This window comes from Globicephala melas, chromosome 12 (assembly GCF_963455315.2).
Source record: "Globicephala melas chromosome 12, mGloMel1.2, whole genome shotgun sequence".
Lineage (NCBI taxonomy): Eukaryota > Metazoa > Chordata > Mammalia > Artiodactyla > Delphinidae > Globicephala > Globicephala melas.
This window is the reverse complement of record NC_083325.1, coordinates 41,446,322-41,468,117: the sequence shown is the minus strand read 5'-3', so window position 1 is coordinate 41,468,117 and position 21,796 is coordinate 41,446,322. Positions and strand designations below refer to the sequence as shown.

The 21,796-nt window shown below is 36.4% G+C and overlaps 1 protein-coding gene across 1 annotated transcript in view; it reads left to right on the top strand.

Moving 5' to 3' along the window:
• Positions 1–1,259: 1,259 nt before the first annotated feature.
• The window catches only part of VRK2 (VRK serine/threonine kinase 2), a 120,097-nt gene continuing 99,560 nt past the window's right edge, over positions 1,260–21,796 (top strand). Inside the window, exon 1 of the mRNA XM_060309552.2 lies at positions 1,260–1,340. The gene's annotated coding sequence lies outside the window, so the exon portion shown is untranslated. The remainder of the gene's footprint in view (positions 1,341–21,796) is intronic.

Below are 21,796 nucleotides of genomic sequence, written 5' to 3'. Positions count from 1 at the left end.
TAATACTTGCTAAAGAGTTTTGTAAAAAGAGACAGGTATAGTACCTTGCTTAATACAAACGGATTAAATTTCTCATATTATTTTTATATTGAACTGCAGTATTTTCTCAATTTACTCAAATTTTGCACGTTATAGGTTAATCCTTTAATAATACTTTCGGAAGAAATATCACCTAGACAATAATGATATCACAATGTTTCTACTTTCTCATAGCAGGGATTTAATAACAGCTATTCTTAGCAGAGATAATTCTTTGCTAATTGGTTCATCAGTTTTTAAATTGATACATGTACTAAAAAATTTATGCACAAACTTGGGAATGTACTATGTTATAATTTGCTCTAGCTAGTGTCCTTTTCTATCTTCCCAAAGAGATAAACCATCAAATCTATACAATGTACACTGGACAACAGCAGTGTAAATCATCAGCACTATATGGTCAAGAATAATTCCAATTAATACAGTGTCCTTTCTGCTACATTTAAGTACCTATTTCAATTCCTATTATGAGGTTTTCTTCAATTATTGGTGCTCTGTTTACTCCTTTTTCTTTTTCTAGAATCAAGTCTGTGGGCTTTTGAGTTACATTGCCTAGGTCTACCACTTAACAAATCTTCGATCTTTGTGCAAGTTACTTAAATGTTCTGTGCCTCAGTTTCCTCGTCTGTAAAATGGAGAGCATATTAGTATTCACCTTGTAATGTTGTTGTTGTGAGGATAACATCTCTTATTGCATGTAAAGGATAAAAAACTCTGGCACATAATAAGAGTTTAACAAACATTAATTATTATTGATAGTATTTTAATCATCATATTCCTATAAATCTTCTAATTTACAGATTCTCCACAAAATTAAAATTGTGTTTTAATTTTGCATAGAGTTTGCATCTAAATGCAATCTTTTTAAAACTTTTAAATTGCTGCATTTGTATAGATACCACCTTTTCTAGACTCTTGTGGGGAACATAAACTAGAGAGTTTTGAAAATTTGCTCCTTTTTCTTGGAATGAATCTGTTTTATTTCCCCCAGAAGACATTTGCTTTATCTCCTCACAATAGTTTTCCTTCCCTGAACTACTACATTTTCCATTTGCCTGGTTATTTTTCTGTCTGTTCAGCTTTACAGAGTGAGACACTTTCTCAGTTGGCGAAGTTGTTGCCGAATCAGTCAGCAGTTACGTAGGTTTCATTTCTGCTTTAGTTACAGTTAAAGGAGAAAAGGAAATATCTTCATTTTCTATAGCTTTATTTTGCTGGATCTGAGAGTCGCAAGTGCTGGCAGTGAGCAGTGCAGGAGTTTCCAGGGGAAGGACTCACATGACAGAACGTTCTCTGCTTTGGTAAGTGGGTTTTCTTTCACAGTTGAACAACCCCAAGTTAGCTGATCTCCTGCCCCTGCCTTCTCCACCTAATGTTATTAATCTCACTGTTGGTCTGTTGTGACACTGCTCACTCAGCCAGTAGTTCTATTGGTGCCCTCTATTTGCCCTCCATTCACTACTGGAGCGGAGTCAATCCTCAGCCTCTTCTCAGAGATTGGATTATGTACAAGAGGTGTTAGGCAATCTTGTTTTCTTATTTCACAGGTGGACTTTTTTTTTGTTGTAAGTGCCTTATCACAGTCTAATTTTTATGGCTCTCCATCTGCTCCCATCTGCAATAGTTTTTGTAGGAACAGTCCTCTAATATGGGCCTCTTAATGGCCTTTTTTTCCTGTTATGCAACACTGTTAATAATTTTTTTTAATTTCTCCCATTATTTATATTTCTTTGATCAATTTCTTGGACCAGTGCTAAATATATGTGCACACATTACTATCCTGAATTACAAATCTCCTATTTTCTTTTTTTTGGGGGGACATCATTACTTTTCCAAAGCACTGATATTAGTGTATAACGAACCCAGATTTCAAGTATGGGATTAACTATGTAATACAGCTCCTTGAAAAAGTCAGTTACCTTATTTCTTGTTAATTATAGTCAAGGCACTTTCTTGGATTTGTTGTTGAATTTCTGTTAAAAAAATAAATAACCACAATAATGTGAATTTTTAAACAGCTACTTGATAATTATATGAAAATATTCATAGAATATGTTGAACATAATAGAGACAACAAATATGTAGAAGATAATCTCACTTGAATATTAGAAAATATATTTTTAAAAACAAAAGCTTTATATCCATTAAATTAAGTCCAGTTCTTCAATGAGAGAAAATTTTAACTTGGTTCATCTTACCTGTTAATTTTAAAAGATCTTTATTTTATGACTCATGTACGTGAGTGTTTTCCTCCTTTCTAAAATTCATGTTCATTTGCAGCAATTATTTGTTAAAGGCTTACGTTCCTAAAATTTATGTTTCAAAAGGAATTTTTTCATTTATAAATATAGTGCAATATTGTAATGTTGAATTATACTTTTTCAAATTACAGCACCCCTGAAGAAATTCTGATATGCCCTCCAGGCTACTTAATTATACATCTGACTTCTCCCTAATTCCTCTGAATAAAAATACTGGTCTAAAAAAAGATACTGATCTATGTGGAGAAACCACATTGAAATCTTTGTTTGGTTTATTTATTTACGTATTTATTTATTCATTTATTTATTTTTTAACATCTTTATTGGAGTATAATTGCTTTACCATGGTGTGTTAGTTTCTTTTTTTTTTAATTTTATTTAATTTATATTTTATACAGCAGGTCCTTATTAGTCATCAATTTTATACACATCAGTGTATACATGTCAATCCCAATTGCCTAATTCATCACACCCCCACCCCCACCCCATGCCACTTTCCCCCTTGGTGTCCATACGTTTGTTCTCTACACCTGTGTCTCCATTTCTGCCCTGCAAACCAGTTCACCTGTACCATTTTTCTGGGTTCCAATTATATGCGTTAATATACGATATTTGTTTTTCTCTTTCTGACTTACTTAACTCTGTATGACAGTCTCTAGATCCATCCACGTCTCTACAAATGACTCAATTTCATTCCTTTTTATGGCTGGGTAGTATTCCATTGTACATATGTACCACATCCTCTTTATCCATTTGTCTGTCGATGGGCATTTAGGTTGCTTCCATGACCTGGCTATTGTAAATAGTGCTGCAATGAACATTGGGGTGCATGTGTTTTTTGAATTAAGGTTTTCTCTGGGTATATGCCCAGTAGTGGGATTGCTGGATCATATGGTAATTCTATTTTTAGTTTTTTAAGGAACCTCCATACTGTTCTCCATAGTGGCTGTATCAATGTACATTCCCACCAACAGTGCAGGAGGGTTCCCTTTTCTCCACACCCTCTCCAGCATTTGCTGTTTGTAGATTTTCTGATGATGCCCATTCTAACTGGTGTGAGGTGCTACCTCACTGTAGTTTTGATTTGCATTTCTCTAATAATTAGTGATGCTGAGCAGCTTTTCATGTGCTTCTTGGCCAACTGTATGTCTCCTTTGGAGAAATGTCTATTTAGGTCTTCTGCCCATTTTTGGATTGGGTTGTTTGTTTTTTTAATATTGAGCTGCATGAGCTGTTTATATAATTTGGAGATTAATCCTTTGTCCATTGATTCGTTTGCAAATATTTTCTCCCATTCTGAGGGTTCTCTTTTCATCTTGTTTATGGTTTCCTTTGCAGTGCAAAAGCTTTGAAGTTTCATTAGGTCCCATTTGTTTATTTTTGTTTTTATTTCCATTACTCTAGGAGATGGGTCAAAAAAGATCTTGCTGTGATTTATGTCAAAGAGTGTTCTTCCTATGTTTTCCTATAAGAGTTTTACAGTGTCTGGTCTTACATTTAGGTCTCTAATCCATTTTGAGTTTATTTTTTGTATGGTGTTAGGGAGTGTTCTAATTTCATTCTTTTACATGTAGTTGTCCAGCTTTTCCAGCACCACTTATTGAAGAGACTGTTGTTTCTCCATTGTATATCCTTGCCTCCTTTGTCATAGATTAGTTGACCATAGGTGCATGGGTTTATCTCTAGGCTTTCTATCTTGTTCCATTGATCTATATTTCTGTTTTTGTGCCAATACAATATTGTCTTGATTACTGTAGCTTTGTAGTATAGTCTGAAGTCAGGGACCCTGATTCCTCCAGCTCCGTTTTTTTCCCTCAAGACTGCTTAGGCTATTCAGGGTCTTTTGTGTCTTCATACAAATTTTAAGATGTTTTGTTCTAGTTCCATAAAACGCCATTGCTAATTAGATAGGGATTGCATTGAATCTGTAGATTGCTTTGGGTAGTATAGTCAGTTTCACAATATTGATTCTTCCAATCCAAGAACATGGTATATCTCTCCATCTGTTTGTATCATCTTTAATTTCTTTCATCAGTGTCTTACAGGTAGGTTTATTCCTAGGTATTTTATTCTTCTGGTTGCAGTGGTAAATGGGAGTGTTTCCTTAATTTCTCTTTCAGATTTTTCATCATTAATGTATAGGAATGCAAGAGATTTCTGTGCATTAATTTTGTATCCTGTAACTTTACCAAATTCATTGATTAGCTCTAGTAGTTTTCTGGTGGCATCTTTAGGATTCTCTATGTATAGTATCATGTCATCTGCAAACAGTGACAGTTTTACTTCTTCTTTTCCAATTTGAATTCCTTTTATTTCTTTTTCTTCTCTGATTGCCGTGGCTAGGACTTCCAAAACTATGTTGAATAATAGTGGTGAGAGTGGACATCCTTGTCTTGTTCCTGATCTTAGAGGACATGCTTTCAGTTTTTCACCATTGGGAATGATGTTTGCTGTGGGTTTGTCATATATGGCCTTTATTATGTTGAGGGAGGTTCCCTCTATGCCCACTTTCTGGAGAGTTTTTATCATAAGTCGGTGTTGAATTTTGTCAGAAACTTTTTCTGCATCTATTGAAATGATCATATGGTTTTTATTCTTCAATTTGTTAATATGGTTTATCACATTGATTGATTTACGTATATTGAAGAATCCTTGCATCCCTGGGATAAATCCCACATGATCATGGTGTATGATCTTTTTAACGTGTTGTTGGATTCTGTTTGCTAGTATTTTGTTGAGGATTTTTGCATCTATATTCATCAGTGATATTGGTCTGTAATTTTCTTTTTTTGTAGTATCTTTGTCTAGTTTTAGTATCAGGGTGGTGGTGGCCTCATAGAATGAGTTTGGGAGTGTTCCTTCCTCCGCAATTTTTGGGTAGAGTTTGAGAAGGATGGGCGTTAGCTCTTCTCTAAATGTTTGATAGAATTCACCTGTAAAGCCATCTGGTCCTGGACTTTTGTTTGTTGGATGATTTTTAATCACAGTTTCAATTTCATTACTTGTGATTGATCTGTTCATATTTTCTATTGCTTCCTGGTTCAGTCTTGGAAGGTTATACCTTTCTAAGAATTTGTTCATTTCTTCCAGGTTGTCCATTTTTTTGGCATAGAGTTGCTTGTAGTAGTCTCTTAGGGTGCTTTGTATTTCTGCAGTGTCTGTGGTTACTTCTCCTTTTTCATTTCTAATTTTAATGATTTGAGTCTCCCTCTTTTTCTTGATGAATCTGGCTAATGGTTTATCAATTTTGTTTATCTTCTCAAAGAACCAGCTTTTAGTTTTATTGATCTTTGCTATTGTTTCTTTGTTTTTATTTCTGCTCTGATCTTTATGATTTCTTTCCTTCTGCTAACTTTGGGTTTTGTTTGTTCTTCTTTCTCTAGTTCCTTTAGGTGTAAGGTTATATTGTTTATTTGAGATTTTTTCTTGTTTCTTGAGGTAGGCTTGTATAGCTATAAACTTCCCTCCTAGAACTGCTTTTGCTGCATTCCATAGGTTTTGGATCATCGTTTTTTCACTGTCATTTGTCTCTAGGTATTTTTTGATTTCCTCTTTGATTTCCTCAGTGGTCTCTTGGTTATTTGGTGACGTATTGTTTAGCCTCCATGTGTTTGTGTTTTTTATGTTTTTTTCCCTGTAATTCATTTCTAATCTCACAGTGTTGTGGTCAGAAAAGATGCTTGATATGATTTCAATTTTCTTAAATTTACTGAGGCTTGATTTGTGACCAAAATGTGATCAATCCTGGAGAATGTTCCATCCGCACTTGAGAAGAAAGTCTAATCTGCTGTTTTTGGATGGAATGTCCTATAAATATCAATTAAATCTATCTGGTCTATTGTATCACTTAAAGCTTGTGTTTCCTTATTTATTTTCATTTTGGATGATCTGTCCATTGGTGTAAGTGAGGTGTTAAAGTCCCCCACTATTATTGTGTTACTGTTGATTTCCTCTTTTATAGTTGTGAGCAGTTGCCTTATGTATTGAGGTGCTCCTATGTTGGGTGCATATGTATTTATAATTGTTATATCTTCTTGGATTGATCCCTTGATCATTATGTAGTGTCCTTCCTTGTCTCTGGTAACATTTTTTATTTTAAAGTCTATTTTATCTGATATGAATATTGCTACTCCAGCTTTCTTTTGATTTCTTTTTGCATGGAGTATCTTTTTCCATCCCCTCACTTTCAGTCTGTATGTGTCCCTAGGTCTGAAGTGGGTCTCTTGTAGACAGCATATAGATGGGTCTTGTTTTTGTATCCATTCAGCCAGCCTTTGTCTTTTGTTTGGAGCATTTAATCCATTCACGTTTAAGGTAATTATTGATATGTATGTTCCTATGACCATTTTCTTAATTGTTTTGGGTTTGTTTTTGTAGGTTCTTTTCTTCTCTTGTGTTTCCCACTTAGAGAAGTTCCTTTAGCATTTGTTGTAGAGCTGGTTTGGTGGTGCTGAATTCTCTTAGCTTTTGCTTGTCTGTAAAGCTTTTGATTTGTCCATGGAATCTGAATGGGATCTTTGCCAGGTAGAGTAATCTTGGCTGTAGATTCTTCCCTTTCATCACTTTAAGTATTTCATGCCACTCCCTTCTGGCTTGTAGAGTTTCTGCTGAGAAATCAGCTGTTAACCTTATGGGAGTTCCCTTGTATGTTATTTGTCATTTTTCCCTTGCTGCTTTCAATAATTTTTCTTTGTCTTTAATTTTTGCCAATTTGATTACTATGTGTCTCGGCCTGTTTCTCCTTGGGTTTATCCTGTATGGGACTCTCTGTGCTTCCTGTACTTGGGTGGCTATTTCCTTTCCCATGTTAGGGATGTTTTCAACTATAATCTCTTCAAATATTTTCTCGGGTCCTTTCTCTCTCTTCTCCTTCTGGGACCCCTATAATGCGAATGTTGTTGCATTTAATGTTGTCCCAGAGGTCTCTTTGGCTGTCTTCATTTCTTTTCATTCTTTTTTCTTTATTCTGTTCTGCAGCATTGAATTCCACCATTCTGTCTTCCAGGTCACTTATCTGTTCTTCTGCCTCAGTTATTCTGCTATTGATTCCTTCTAGTGTAGTTTTCATTTCTGTTATTGTGTTGTTCATTTCCGTTTGTTTGTTCTTTAATTCTTCTAGGTCTTTGTTAAACATTTCTTGCATCCTCTTGATCTTTGCCTCCATTCTTTTTCCAGAGGTCCCGGATCATCTTCATTATCATTATTCTGAATTCTTCTGGAAGGTTGCGTATCTCCACTTCATTTAGTTGTTTTTCTGGGGTTTTATCTTGTTCCTTCATCTGGTAGATAGCCCTCTGCCTTTTCATCTTGTCTATCTTTCTGTGAATGTGGTTTCTGTTCCACAGGCTGCAGGATTGTAGTTCTTCTTGCCCCTGCTATCTGCCCTCTCGTGGATGAGGCTATCTAAGAGGCTTGTGCAGGTTTCCTGATGGGAGGGACTGGTGGTGGGTAGAGCTGACTGTTGCTCTGATGGGCAGAGCTCAGTGAAACTTTAATCTGCTTGACTGCTGATGGGTGGGTCTGGGTTCCCTCCCTGTTGGTTGTTTGTCCTGAGGCAACCCAATACTGGAGCCTACCTGGGCTCTTTGGTGGGGCTAATGGCGGACTCTGAGTGGGCTCATACCAAGGAGGACTTCTCAGAACTTCTGCTGCCAGTGTCCTTGTCCCCACGGTGAGCCACATCCACTGCCCGCCTCTGCAGGAGACCCTGCAACACTAGCAGATAGGTCTGCTTCAGTCTCCTCTGGGGTCACTGCTCCTTCCCCTGGGTTCCGATGCACACACTACTTTGTGTGTGCCCTCCAAGAATGGACTCTCTGTTTCCCCCAATCCTGTCAAAGTCCTGCAATCAAATTCCACTAGCCTTCAAAGTCTGATTCTCTAGGAATTCCTCCTCCTGTTGCTGGACCCCCAGGTTGGGAACCTGACGTGGGGCTCAGAACCTGTAATCCAGTGGGTGGACTTCTATGGAATAAGTGTTCTCCAGTCTATGAGTCACCCACCCAGCAGTTATGGAATTTGATTTTACTGTGATTGCGGCCCTCCTACCGTTTAATTGTGGCCTGTCCTTTGTTTTTGCATGTGGGATATCCTTTTTGGTGAGTTCCAGTGTCTTCCTGTCGATGATTGTCCTGCAGCTAGTTGTGATTCTGGTGTTCTCACAAGAGGGAGTGAGAGCACGTCCTTCTACTCCACCATCTTTGTTCCTAATCTGGTTTATTTATTTTTATAGTAGAGGTATGGTCTGACTAAGAACCAGACTCTGATTTTTCTTTTTAACTCTTCTCTATATGATCAAGGTATAGCTGACCACTTCCAAATATGAAGGTACAAATAACAGGTTCTCTCCATTCTGCTGGTTTTATTCCATCTGCCTGAAATGCTTCTCCAACCCCAGGGCTTCAACACTACCTAGTCTACACCCTCATCTCATCCAACCTCTGCGTAACCATGGGTTATGTGCCCCCTTCTCCGGGAGTTTTCCTGAACCACAAGCTTGACTTATACTACGTGCCTATGCTCATCAGTATTATAGTTCTTTTCACACAGTATTGAAAATACCACTCTAAATGCCTTTCCTCCCAAATAAATAAGCTTAGCAGGCAAGAACTATGCCTTCCTCAAGTTTCTATTTACAGTACCAAGCATAGCATCCGCTCTCAAAAATATTTGTGGAACTAATTACTAAATAATGTTACCATGTTAAACATTAGAATGATAAAGAGAAAATTTGAACACGGCTCTCACAGAGCTGGCAACACTAAGAATATCAGTACTAGTACTTTAAATGTGGGGGTCCTATATGCTTTAAGACTAATTAATAAGTATCTCTGAGTTTATTTTGTAAAAATTTGGCAGTCATCATGTAAATGACAACATTATGTAATGTTGACATGAGCTAAAATTTAGCCATGACTCATATTCATACCAGATTTTCATAGCAAATGTGACAGAGAGAAATGAGACAATTATCCAGGAAATTGGGGTGTGTGACGGGAGTAGAAAGCTCTGACCTAAATGACAGTGAGTGTATAATTTAATTCAGCTTTGATTTTCAGTTATGACAGAAAAAGGGGTAGCCTTCCAGTTAATTCAGGATCTTTCAGGCTCCTTAGCCTCCTGGTTCTAGTGCAGTCTTTCCTTCTAAACAAGTGCTTTTCATCAACATGACCTTGGGATTCTGTTCATAGAGCTACATATCTGAGGAGGACGAGGGCTTCTAACAACTCCTCAGAAGTATACTAATCCCCTTAATGCTTAAAGAGTAAACATATATATTATTTCAAAAAGAGAAAATTGAGTCTATTATACAAAATTATAGTTATAGAGAAATAACTAGAGGAACTAGAAAAACTATATGCTTCAACTTTTTAAACAATTCAAACATTTAGAAGGAAAATACAAATATACATGCAAAACAAAGAAACACAGACCACTAGGGATGGGTTAAAAAGAAGTATTAAAAATAAACCAAAAAAAGATGTTTTAAAAAAAAAGAAAGAAAGAATATGAATGAAATGGTTAACACAGAACCTGGCATATAAGCTCTCAACAAATAGTAAATATTAAAAATAAATAAATAAATAAACCAAAAAAGCATAAAGCAAGGTAACATCACCAAGAGTAAACATATCAAAACATGTGGAAGATCTATACACAGAAAATATTAAACTGTACTTAGGGACATTGTTTGAAATAGTAAAATACTGAATGCTAATTAAGTAGCAATCAACAAAGATCTGGTCAAATAAAGTGGGAGTACTTACAATCAAATACTACCTAGCCACTAAAAATTAAAAATGTTCTTTTTTCTTTGTACAGATATGGAGCTATTGCCAAGATATACTGTTAAGTGACAAAGCTAAGGTATAGATTATTGTGTAAAGTATACTACTATTTGGGTAAAATGCAGACAAATTAATGTCCTATGTAAACATATGCATATACAATAGAATCCAAATATATTACATATATGCTTAAATTTGAATCAAAACCTCATAGGAAATATTAGTTGCTTCTGGGGAGTAGTATTCGGGGTAAGAAAGAAACTTGCTTTTCATTGTATAATTTGTTGTACAACTGAAAGATGTGCATGAATTATCTTTTAAGTTTTTTTAAATAATAGGTAAAATCTCTGAAGTAATTCTAATACTTAGAGTTAAAAGCCACTGGTCTAGTATAAACCATTTAGACCTTAATAAAGCCACTGTGTAGCAGAGGTTCATAAACTTTCCTGTGCCATAGACTTCTTTGACAGTCCAGGAAAGCTTTTAGACTCACTCCTCATAAATCTTTGATGTTTTTTAAGTGGATGAAATAAAATAAAATACTTAGGATCATAAAGGAAATAAAATGTATTAAAATTAGTTATCAAAATATTTTTAAAACCTAGATCTGACAGTGGGTCAGACTTTTGTAATAGTGATGAACATAAATGATATTTTGAGCTCTATTATGATATGAAAACATCTTCAATTTCTTTTGGTGGAAAAATCATAAATAATGCTAATACTACATAGTTTGTTATATAATTACAGTATATGTTAATTTCCAGTTAAAATTAGTGAAAATAAAGCTGTGATTTTTTTTTTCCTCCCTTCCAAGTTCACAGACCACTCCTAAGGTCTATCCAGGGATTCACTGAGTGTCTATGGGCTCCAAATTAAGAACATTTTCTTTATAAGATTTCTCTGGGCTTAAATTCTTTCAGATTAAAAAAATATATACAGATCTTTGTCATGAGGGTTTCAGATGAGTAGCTAATGTGTTAACTGTAGAATTTTTCTTAATTCCCTCTTATAAATATGTTTGGGATATTAATTTTTTTCTAAGATACCACAGTCAACAACTCAGTCAGAGATATTGTGACAATTTTGAGTTTATACTAACCTATGAAATGAAAGATACATCAATCGGTTACCCAGTGACTCCTTTCTATGTAGACATCTGTTATTACTGATTCTAGCCCTTTTTTTTTTGGTAATTAAACTTCCTCACTTTTCTCCAGCCCACCCTAAAGTCAGTGAATTACAGCTTTTTACATTTCCTTTACTTTTTGCACAGGACTCAGCCTGTAACAGCTCCCATACCTCTCCACACCATGACAGATTGCTACTAAAACCTACATCTTCACTTGATTTTATATAGCATCGCATTTTTTAGCCTCGGGTATATGATTGAAAGAAATTGCTCAAATTCCAATGCCCCTGCCTTTTAAACAATCCTTGCTTCTTCTTTTGTCTCAACAGTCAAAGCTGTTAATACTTTGAACCCTCTTTAAGTTGCAAAATGGCCACTTGAAAACCTTAATCAATTAGAAAGTTGGTAAATTATACCTTCATGCCATCCATATTGAGTACCCATTACTCCTGGACATAGCACATTAACTGACTCATTAGCTATTTCAAACCATATGGAGTTGGGTTTGGGTGGGTCATTTTGATAATATCCTGAGGTGAGTTTCCTAATTATTGCAATTATGTGATCTCAATCATGAGGCCAAGCTCACAAAATAGTGTCAGTGCCTTTAGAATGAGTGTCAACGCACCCAGACAATGACTGAGATGAGCAACATGCTCTTTGGTTGTTATAAGTCCCTTGATACCCAAACAGTAATTAGTTGAAAACTTCTGAGAAATGCCAGAAACAGTCTTGAGAATCAAGTAAGCATGGAGTGTTACAGTGCTTGACAATCATGAATAGATGGGCCAGAGCTGAAAGTGGGAAAATTTGAATATCTTACTGTTGATGCTTTTTAGACATTATGTTTCTAATATAAATTTTGAATAGTATTTTAAGCAACAGGCAGATTTTTTTAAAAAAAAATGGAGTGAGAAAAGAGCAAATGTAAAAATTATGTTGTCTATGAGAAATTCTGTGATGATATCACAAAACAAATGTGGGAGTTTAGAAGTTCACATATTTGGGGGGATGGGGAACAAGAGTTGTTTTTTTAAATAACTGAAAGTTTCATATTGTAAAATATACATGAAAGTTATCATTTTAAAGTGTACAGCTTTGTGGCATTAAGTGCATTCACAGTGTTCTTCAACCATCACCACCATCCATCTTCAGAACTTTTCATCTTGCAAAACTGAAACTGTACCCATTAAACAAGAAGTCCCCAATCCCTCCTTCTCCTGGCCCCTGGTAACTACCAATCTACTTTCTGTTTCTATGAATTTGACTACTCTGGGTATTTCATATAAGTTTAATCATACAATATTTATCCTTTTGTAACTGGCCTGTGTCACTTAGCATATCTTTAATAAGTTCATCTCTGTTATAGCATGTATCAGAATTTCCCTCCTTTTTTAAGGATTAATAATATTCCTGTATGTTTATATGCATACATACACAAACCATGTTGTTTATCCATTCATCTGTTGATGGACACTTGACTTACTTCCACCTTTTAGCTATTGAAAATGAAACAGAGGAATTCCCTAAAGCTTACCAGTTCCTTTCATTTTTCTGGTTTCTTTACCTAACAGCCAAAGATAAACATTAGAAATCAAAAATTTCTGTTCTTAGGGCTCTAAGATATATACAAAAGGGTTAGCACAATCAGAGCTGCTGAAGTGGGTTATCCGGGGACAACACCTAAACACTGTTGCGAGATCAATACAGAAGCTTTGGAGGGGAGTGGTCATGCTCAGGTTGATGTAAACAACCAAACTGTTGACATATGGAGGTTTTCTGGAAAAAGGAAAGAAGTCTGTAATCCCACAGCTGAATGATGAACAGATAACTAGCTAGGAAGAAATAGTTTAAATATTTAAAATCTAGAGATGGGGAGACACAGGAACAGCTTCTGAAATGAACCTATGTTTAGGCTGGAAGTGTGGTCAGTGTGAGTAGGTCTCAGATTTGACAAGCACCATTCATACTTGTGAATAGCTTTAGAGTTCTGGACAGATATTTCCAATTTAAAGTTGAAATAACAGGCTTAGAAGTCAGAATAAATCGGGAATTAGTAGCAGTTTGTGTGTGTGTGCGTGTTTTATTTTTTCATTCTGTTAGAAGTATTAAAACACTTGATAGTAATATCACTTGTTACTTGGAATATAAATTCAGTGAATGTATGAAGTTCAACAGTCAGTCCATGGAGAAGACACTCCCATTGGCTTTAACAGTTCTAAGTTTATTTTTGGTCAGAAAGAGAATCATGGCCTTCTTGATATTTTATTTTGGAATTGTTTGTTCTTCTAAAATTGAAACTGTCCAAATTTATTCTTAGCTAGCCTATCCACTGATCCTGTTGAAGCAAATCTATTACCTAAATAAGGGCCAAATACCTTAAAGACATTTTATTTCAAGGTTTTCATGCTCTCATAAAGACCTGACTCATACAGTACTAAGCTCTTAAAGTGTTATGTAATATTTGAGTAACAGTGCATGCTGAGGGTGCTGAATTTCGTTGGTTAATGTGACAGCAACTTCATGAGAAGGATCAATAATTTTGGAAATAAGGTTATCTATAGAGCTTCAAAAATAAAGGAAAAAAACCTTCTCTAGAAACTAAGTGTAAATGTGGGTGATGGACCTTGTTTTATCTGCCTAAGGGTTAGTTTGTGGAATAAAGGCAGAGGGACTGAGTGGTAAGGCTTCTCTTCTGGGCAAAGGACACCTCATTTGGCCACTATTTAATTGAGTCATTCTGTCCTTAATCCCATGTTACACTGAACATTGTATGAAGTATAGCAGAGTGGTTAAGAGTACAGGTTCTGCAACTAGACTGTCTGGGTTCATATTCTGCCTCTGCTTCTTCCCTGCTGTGTGATTGTAAGCAAGTAACTAAACTGCTCAGATCCTCAGGTTTATCTACTATAAAATAGGGACAATAATATACATATTTCATTTTTGTTCTTTTTTTAACTGTTAAATGAGTTAATACCTAGAAAGCAATTAGAACAGGACCTGGGACATATTAATAGTTTAATATGTGGTAAGCCATTACTGTTGCTCTCACTGTGGTTTCCTTCTTTCATTTGACTTTCTAACAAGAATTCAAAAACCAATTCTAGAGAAAGCCCAAATTGAGGAATCAGACAAAAGGAGAAAATCATAGGCTAATTTTTTAATTAAAATGTTTGCTATATCTCGACCATTTCTAAGTCTTTTATCTACCTCTATGTTCATTGCTCAGGGCTGTTAAGTGGATTCTGCTTATGCATACGTCATGGTTTATCTTCTTACCTGTCTCAGAGCTGAGGGACAGCCAGGAATGTTGGCACGAACTATTTTTTTCAGGGACAGAATTATCTCTCTAGCTAGATTATGATCTCTCTAGCTGGGTTAAAGATGCCCTTCTATTTTGGAATGCTTTAACCTGGTGTTTTTCAAGGTTGGTTCTGTTTACCAGAGAAAGGATGCCAGTTGGGTGGCTTTTCTAGAAAAGGTAAGCTTCTGTTAGAGATACTCAAAAACCTTTCACCTGACCTTTGCAGATCACTGGTTTCTGTATTAGCTTTTCCAAGTTGTGCCTCCTTTATCTAATTTTTGCTCCCATACTTCTAGTCCCTTATCATCTAATTTATAAGGTGTACAAAGCATTCATCAGTTTGTAATGCTCCCTGGATTTCAGCATAGATGACTACTCTTCATGCATTAAACAGTGTTCTGTAAAACTATGTGTAAATGAAATGAAATGTGACTCTGCTGGAGGACTTTAATACTTCAACTATTTCAAGTCTTCCCTCTTTCAGTGTACTCTGTCTCGCTTCTTCCATGACATCATGGAGATGTGCCTAGCACATTTTCCCTTCTGAGAGGATCATGGAACATCTTGCCATTGCTGAGAATTATTGGAAAATCTATTACCTAAGAGTGGGTGTTGCCAGTGAGACCAATGGCATGTGTGTGAAAGAGAAAAGATGGAGAGGGAGGGAGGGGGACAGTTTAATATGTAATTTATGTAATTAATTTCTGTAGCATGAAAACATTTTATATATTTAGCTAAGGGAAGTTGAAATGACTCCTGAAGACAACAGATCCACAACACTCTTCCTATAAATATGAAACCATGAAAAGTAGGTTTTCAAATAATTTGGAGGTCATGAATTAAGCCTGTCAGTATTGACATGTGTAGCATTTTACAAGAGTGAATATGGTTCTGCATAATTTCTAGAATATATTGACCTTAATGCACTAAAAGACCATTTAATAATTTTTCTTATAGGCTGGTGGCAAAAGGGAAATCTTTCTTTGTTGACTGCTGAAGAAATATGAATCTGCAAACTTTAGTGAGTTTTAGCTAACCTATGGCTATATAGTTTTAAACTTCTATATAAAAAAGTAGCAATAAGTTAAAATAATAGTACCATTTAATTCAAATTAAGGGTGCCCTTCCCTTTTTAATCTTTTCCCTTCCTAATCTTCTAGAACCTCTATCCCATTATATTCCAAATTTAAGGACACCAATTCAGGATGCCCAGTGAGGTAGCAGAATGAGAAAAACCTCACTGGAGGCCAGTGAGAATCCAGGGTATCATGTAAAGACAAAACACCTCTCCATCCAAATCCATGAACACAAATAAAATCCCATAGTATTCAAATTACATCCAGGGAAAGGCAACAGGAATGGGTAGTGGTGAGACAACTTTTACAGAGTGAGAACAACAGCTATGATGGATAGTATAACCTCTAAGATCACAGAATATAAATCCAAAGGAGTCGCTTAAACAACAGGAGACATGGTTTCCCCTACTTAACAAAATTATGATTTTTGTTTGGGTCACATGTTTGTGGTGGTGATGAAGGGAGTGGTGGAAAGAGTCTGAAAGGGATTGGTGAATTTGGTAGCCATCTGTGTAAATGGGGGCTCAGAGTTTAAGAAAATAGTCAATTGTAGAGTTAGTCAACTGTATAAATAAAAATTACTTTTTGTATATCCAATTCAATGTATATAAATAAATACTGAGTCTAACACAGACAGAATGATTGACAGAATATTTGTAAGTGTTTTAGACTAGAAAAATAATACTGGCTCCATCTACGAAATTTATAAAAGTATAAGTATCCAACATGGGAGGTCACAGAGGATAATAGGAATGGTTACATAAATAAAGAGAAAAAAATGCTGCCCTCTGAACAGAAATGTGCTTGTATTTCCATGATTAAATACTTTAAAACAGAAGTCTTAAAAGAAGAATTTGATTTGGTTAAATGACATAGTCTAGTAAAATGTGACAGCACTGCAATATTCTTCTATCTGGTGGAGGAGCGAAATACCATGGCTGGGGCTTGCTTCAAATGAAGAATTGCCTGGTAAGGAAGACAGAGACTGTCTGTTGTTAAATAGAGCTCAAACAAGCTCTTAATCTACATCTTTAATCCAGATGGAGAATGTCTGACTACTGCACCTGGACTCACCAGCTATTTTTAGGATTCAGGAAATTGTTTTCATCTTAGACTTCTATTGATCCCAATTTAGTTCTTTGTACACCCAGAGAGAGGTGACACTTTGAGTGACAACCGGTAACATCATTTCCTGGTTTGGTCCATAGTTCCTGTTTACTATAGCTCTATAACAAGGGTTAGGAATATACAAAAAAGGAAGCAGTTTTTTCCAAAAAGTAATCCAATAGAATAGTTTTTGGGTTCTTGAAACTCTTGACAGTTACATTAAAACACTTAGCAATTTGATCTCTCTTGAAAAATACCTGTAGACTTTCTGGAAGATGAAACATCTAATTGCAGTTTAGTCATCCAGTAACTCTAAAAAAGCTAGCTGAGAAGTCTATTTATAAAGTCCTTTAAAAGCCTAAAGAGCTCTATGGAAGCTGATTAACTGTTTTCTATTTCTATTACAAACCAAATTGAGGGGGAAAAATAAAAGACAAACCTCCGGCATGAAGTCATCTACATAATTTGCATCTCCAATTTTCTTCCACCTTCAATATCTTTTACCTGTTTGGCCAACTTCCACCATTATTTTATCTTAGACCAATTTCCTCACAGGCACCATTGGACTTAAACTCTCAGAGGTCTGATTTCCCTCTCTAATGTTGTTTAGATGGGAACTTTTTGCTTTGCATCAATTCAAGTAGAAACTGACGTTTACAAAAGAACTTTTACTAACATTTAAGGGGAAAGTTAAGTGATTCTATACTAACCAAATGTAGACTTAACCAAGAGCTAGTAGTATGGCTGGCATAGTTTGCAAGATCTTCCCCTATTTTCTTTTCTTAGCCACAGTCTTTTCTCATGACCAGATTAAATTATTCAGGTTGATAGGCTAAGGTATGCATAGGCTGCTTTCCTTGTCCTATCGAGGTCCTTAGGAGTTTTTGTTTGGCTTTGGTTTCGTATCAGAATGGCCCCTTTGGTTCCGGGCTCTGTTGAACTTCTGGTCTACAGTTACCTTTGACTGTTGACTGTTATCTTTCACAGTCAATTGACTTTTCTTGAGTATCTGGATGAAGAAGGCACATTCCCGTCTGGCTGCTAACAATGCTTTCAGATGTTGTGAAAGAAACATCCCACACAGTACTTATCATTGTTGTTTGCCCTTTTTGAGCATTATTTGAGCTCTAGAGTCATTGGTCTCATTTTCTAGTCTAAACACCTGAGTGATCAAACCTTCAGATGGTGCTAGCCCTCAGGCTGCGAGTCACCCCCAGCCTGCAAATCGTCCCAACAGGGGCAAGCCATCCTCTCCGTAACCTCGCTAAGCTCCTGACCCACAGAGCATGTGAGCTTAGTAAGAGAGCCGTTGATTTATGCCACTAAGTTTGGAGTGTTTGTCACTTCAAATGGTAATTGAAACAATTGAGAATATAAATTTTGGAGTCCACAACACGTACATTGCATTAAAACCTTGGGACTAGATGGAATGAAAGATGATCAGTGTCTGTGCCCTGAACAGAGCCTGAGCTGAGACAGATTAAGCAAAGTAGATTTAGAAGGAATAGCCAGTGGGCTAGAAGGAGCACCGGGAGAATGTTGGAATAGACCTGGGATTGGAAGGGATGCATTTTTTGGTGATGAGACCAAGGGTATGATTGCCAGTTTCCTCCCTTCCTTCAGAGTAACTGACTTCAGTTGATTTGACTTCAACAATTGACTTCAGTAGGAGTGGAGAAAAAAAATCACTGAAGTTGAGGGGTCAAATAAAGAAAACTTTAAAATACATTTTGAAATGATATTTAAAATACTTATTTAGACTTCATCAATGTTTACCACCAGTATCTTCCAACGGTAATTTCCATAATTTACATGAAATCCAGATGATAAATGGGTGCTTTCCAGTCTTTCAAGATCTAGACAAAATGAACTCAAGGTCGTTTCCTAAAATTTCTATGGATTTTTAGGGGCTTGCATTCTCATGGCTACGTCTGGTCTATTGCTTCTTCATGTGCCATTTCAGATTTGAGTTACATTTGCTCAGATATGGACATGGACTCTTCAATTTACACACTCAAGCACACTGAAGAAAAAATGGGAGGAAGGTAGAAGAGGAGTTGAAACCGTAGCAACCAAAACAACTTTTTTTTTTTTTTTGCGGTAAGCGGGCCTCTCACTGTTGTGGCCTCTCCCGTTGCGGAGCACAGGCTCCGGATGCACAGGCTCAGCGGCCATGGCTCACGGGCCCAGCTGCTCCGCGGCATGTGGGATCTTCCCAGACCGGGGCACGAACCCGTGTCCCCTGCATTGGCAGGCAGACTCTCAACCACTGCGCCACCAGGGAAGCCCATCCAAAACAACTTTTGAGTGAAACAGTAGACATCATTCTTGAATGATCTTTTGTCAATCCTACAACCAATGTCTCCACAGTGATCTCTTACCTCATCCAACATCCAGCTTCATACCATCTCTCTGGTTTTTATGTTCTGTCTTGCTTCCTCCTCTCTTACTCTTGGAAAAGTAAGAACTTCACATTTTTCTAAATTCTATAGAGCAATTTTCCCTTCAAGTTGTCCAGCAAATGAAATTCTCTTCCATTAGTGGTGGTATGTTTATGAATAGATAGGAAAGAAGCTCTCTTCTTACTTTTGACTTATTTTAATGTTTTATTTCCTCCAGGATTTTAGACACTGTATTCAAGTAGGTTTGCTAGTATATGTTCTGACTTTTACATGTTTGAAGATATCTCTATTTTTGTCATCATGCATAAGAATAACTTGATTGTGTTTAGCATTCTTAAGTCACAATTATTTTATTTACAGCTCTGTGGTCGATTCTTTTTCTTCTTTTATTTAGTGTCTTAGAGAAGAATCTTTGAGACCCATTTAATTTTGCTGGTGAGTAGATTTTTGTCCTGCTATATTATGGATATTTTCCCTTATCTCTGAAGCTTATTGTCCTTTCTTTTGAATTCTAAGAGATTTTTATAAGTTTATCTTCTACATAACTAATGTTGCCTTTTCAGATGTAACAAATTGGGTTACTTTCATTTTTTTTTTTTTTTTTTCGCGGTACACGGTCCTCTCACTGTAGTGGCCTCTCCCGTTGCGGAGCACAGGCTCCGGACGCGCAGGCTCAGCGGCCATGGCTCACGGGCCCAGCCGCTCCGCGGCATGTGGGATCCTCCCGGACCGGGGCACGAACCCGCGTCCCCTGCATCGGCAGGCGGACTCTCAGCCACTGCGCCACCAGGGAAGCCTTACTTTCAACTTTTGATGAAAATAATTATGTTATTTGTTTTTTTCTCTTTGATCCAAGAGAATTTTTTCTAGAATGCTTTGTGGTAGTCAGAATAATGGGACACCACCGCTGAACACCCACCAAAGATGTCCATGTTCTGACCCCTGGAAACTATGAATGCTACTTTACGTGACAAAAGATACTTTGCAGATGTGATTATGTTAAGGATCTTGAGAAGGGAGCATCATTCTGGATTATCTGGGTGAGCTCAGATAACGTATTATCAAGGGTACTTATAAGAGAGATCAGGAGAGTAAGAGCCAGAGAGAAATATTGGAAGATGCTATACTGCTGGCTTTGAAGACAGAGCATGGGACCACAAGCCAAAGTGTGCAGGCAGCCTGTAGAAGCTAAAAAGTCAAGGAAATGGATTCTCCCTTACAGTGTCCAGAGGAACACACCCTACTGTCGTCTTGATTTTAGAATTTCTAACCTCCAGTTCTGTGAGAGAATAAATTTATATTGTTTTAAGTCATAGTTTTATGGTAATGTGTTAAACAGTAATAGAAAATTAATGCTTACTGTCATTAGTTTCATAGTAAAAAAATCTTCTTTAATTTTATTGCACATATGAATCAAAAAATGTTAGAATGGTTTTCTGTTTATTGTAGGAATTTTATTTTTTATAAGAGGTATTTTTGATTTTTTTAAAAAGGAATGTAGTGTAAATTATAGGATTTTTCCTTAAGTATGGTAAGTTTTCTCAGTTTGGTCATCCACAGAGGGCTATCTATGCTTTCCTAGTCTTGTCTAATGGCTAAATCGAAATAGATATGATTTTCTCACTAGTATCTCTCCAGTCTAGATCAAGTGATAAGTGGAAAAAGTTACAATCTAATAGTGTAACTCTGATGTCTTCCCAAATCTCAAGGTTTTTGAAATAACTCTTTCCTCTATCATAGAAATAAAGTAACTCAGGCTCCCATCTAATGAGAGTGAAGATAATGTAGTTGTTTCCCAAATAATTTCTGAAGTCTAAGTAAGTGCTTACAAATTTTAACAACCACTTGCCATTTCCCACTATGAATCATTTAGAGAATGATTACTCAGTAGCAAGAGTAATCTTAAAATGTAGATAGTATCATGTCACTCCCTTGTTTAAATCCTTCAGTGGCTCCTCATTTCGCTTCGGGAAAGACAAAAATCTTTAAGCTCACAAACTTCAGTGTTATCTGTCCTGTGCCTACCTCGCCAGGATATCTGCTGCTGTCATCTCTCACCATCATCCTTTTGAGGCCTTAAATACATCAAGTTTCTTCCTACCACAGGACTTTGCATAAATCCTTTCCTCCATGAAATGTTTTTCCTCCCCACCCCTTCTGCCTCCTAACAGCTCTTCATCCTTCAGATTTCATTTTAAGTGTCATTCCCTCAAAGGTTTCCCATGACCTTGCCTGCCCGTTAAAATTAGTTCCTCCTGTTACAGCTTCTAATAGAATCCTATAAATTTTCTCAGTGATTATTTAATGTCTGTCCCCTCTAAAATGCTGTAAGTTTTAATATGGCAAAGACTATGTCTTTTGTTACAGTCTATCTCCAGAGCCAAGCTCAGGTAACATTTGAGTAAATGAATGAATCTGAATTGCTGTTTCTGGCTTCTCCATGGTGATTTCTGGTCATTGCATTTCATCCTCTGTTCTATTTCATTAATCTGTCTTAGCTTCAGAGCATGACCATCACCTCTCATCTTTGTTTTTCAGTCCCCAAGTCTGTGCTAAATGAAGGCTCATGCCAGGTTGCAGGTTTGTTTTAATTTTTAAACTTCATTTATTCATTCAAAATATTTGCACGGGGCACTATTCTAAACATTTAGTGATTCTTTCTTGGTGTGGGGAACAAGATGCAATGTT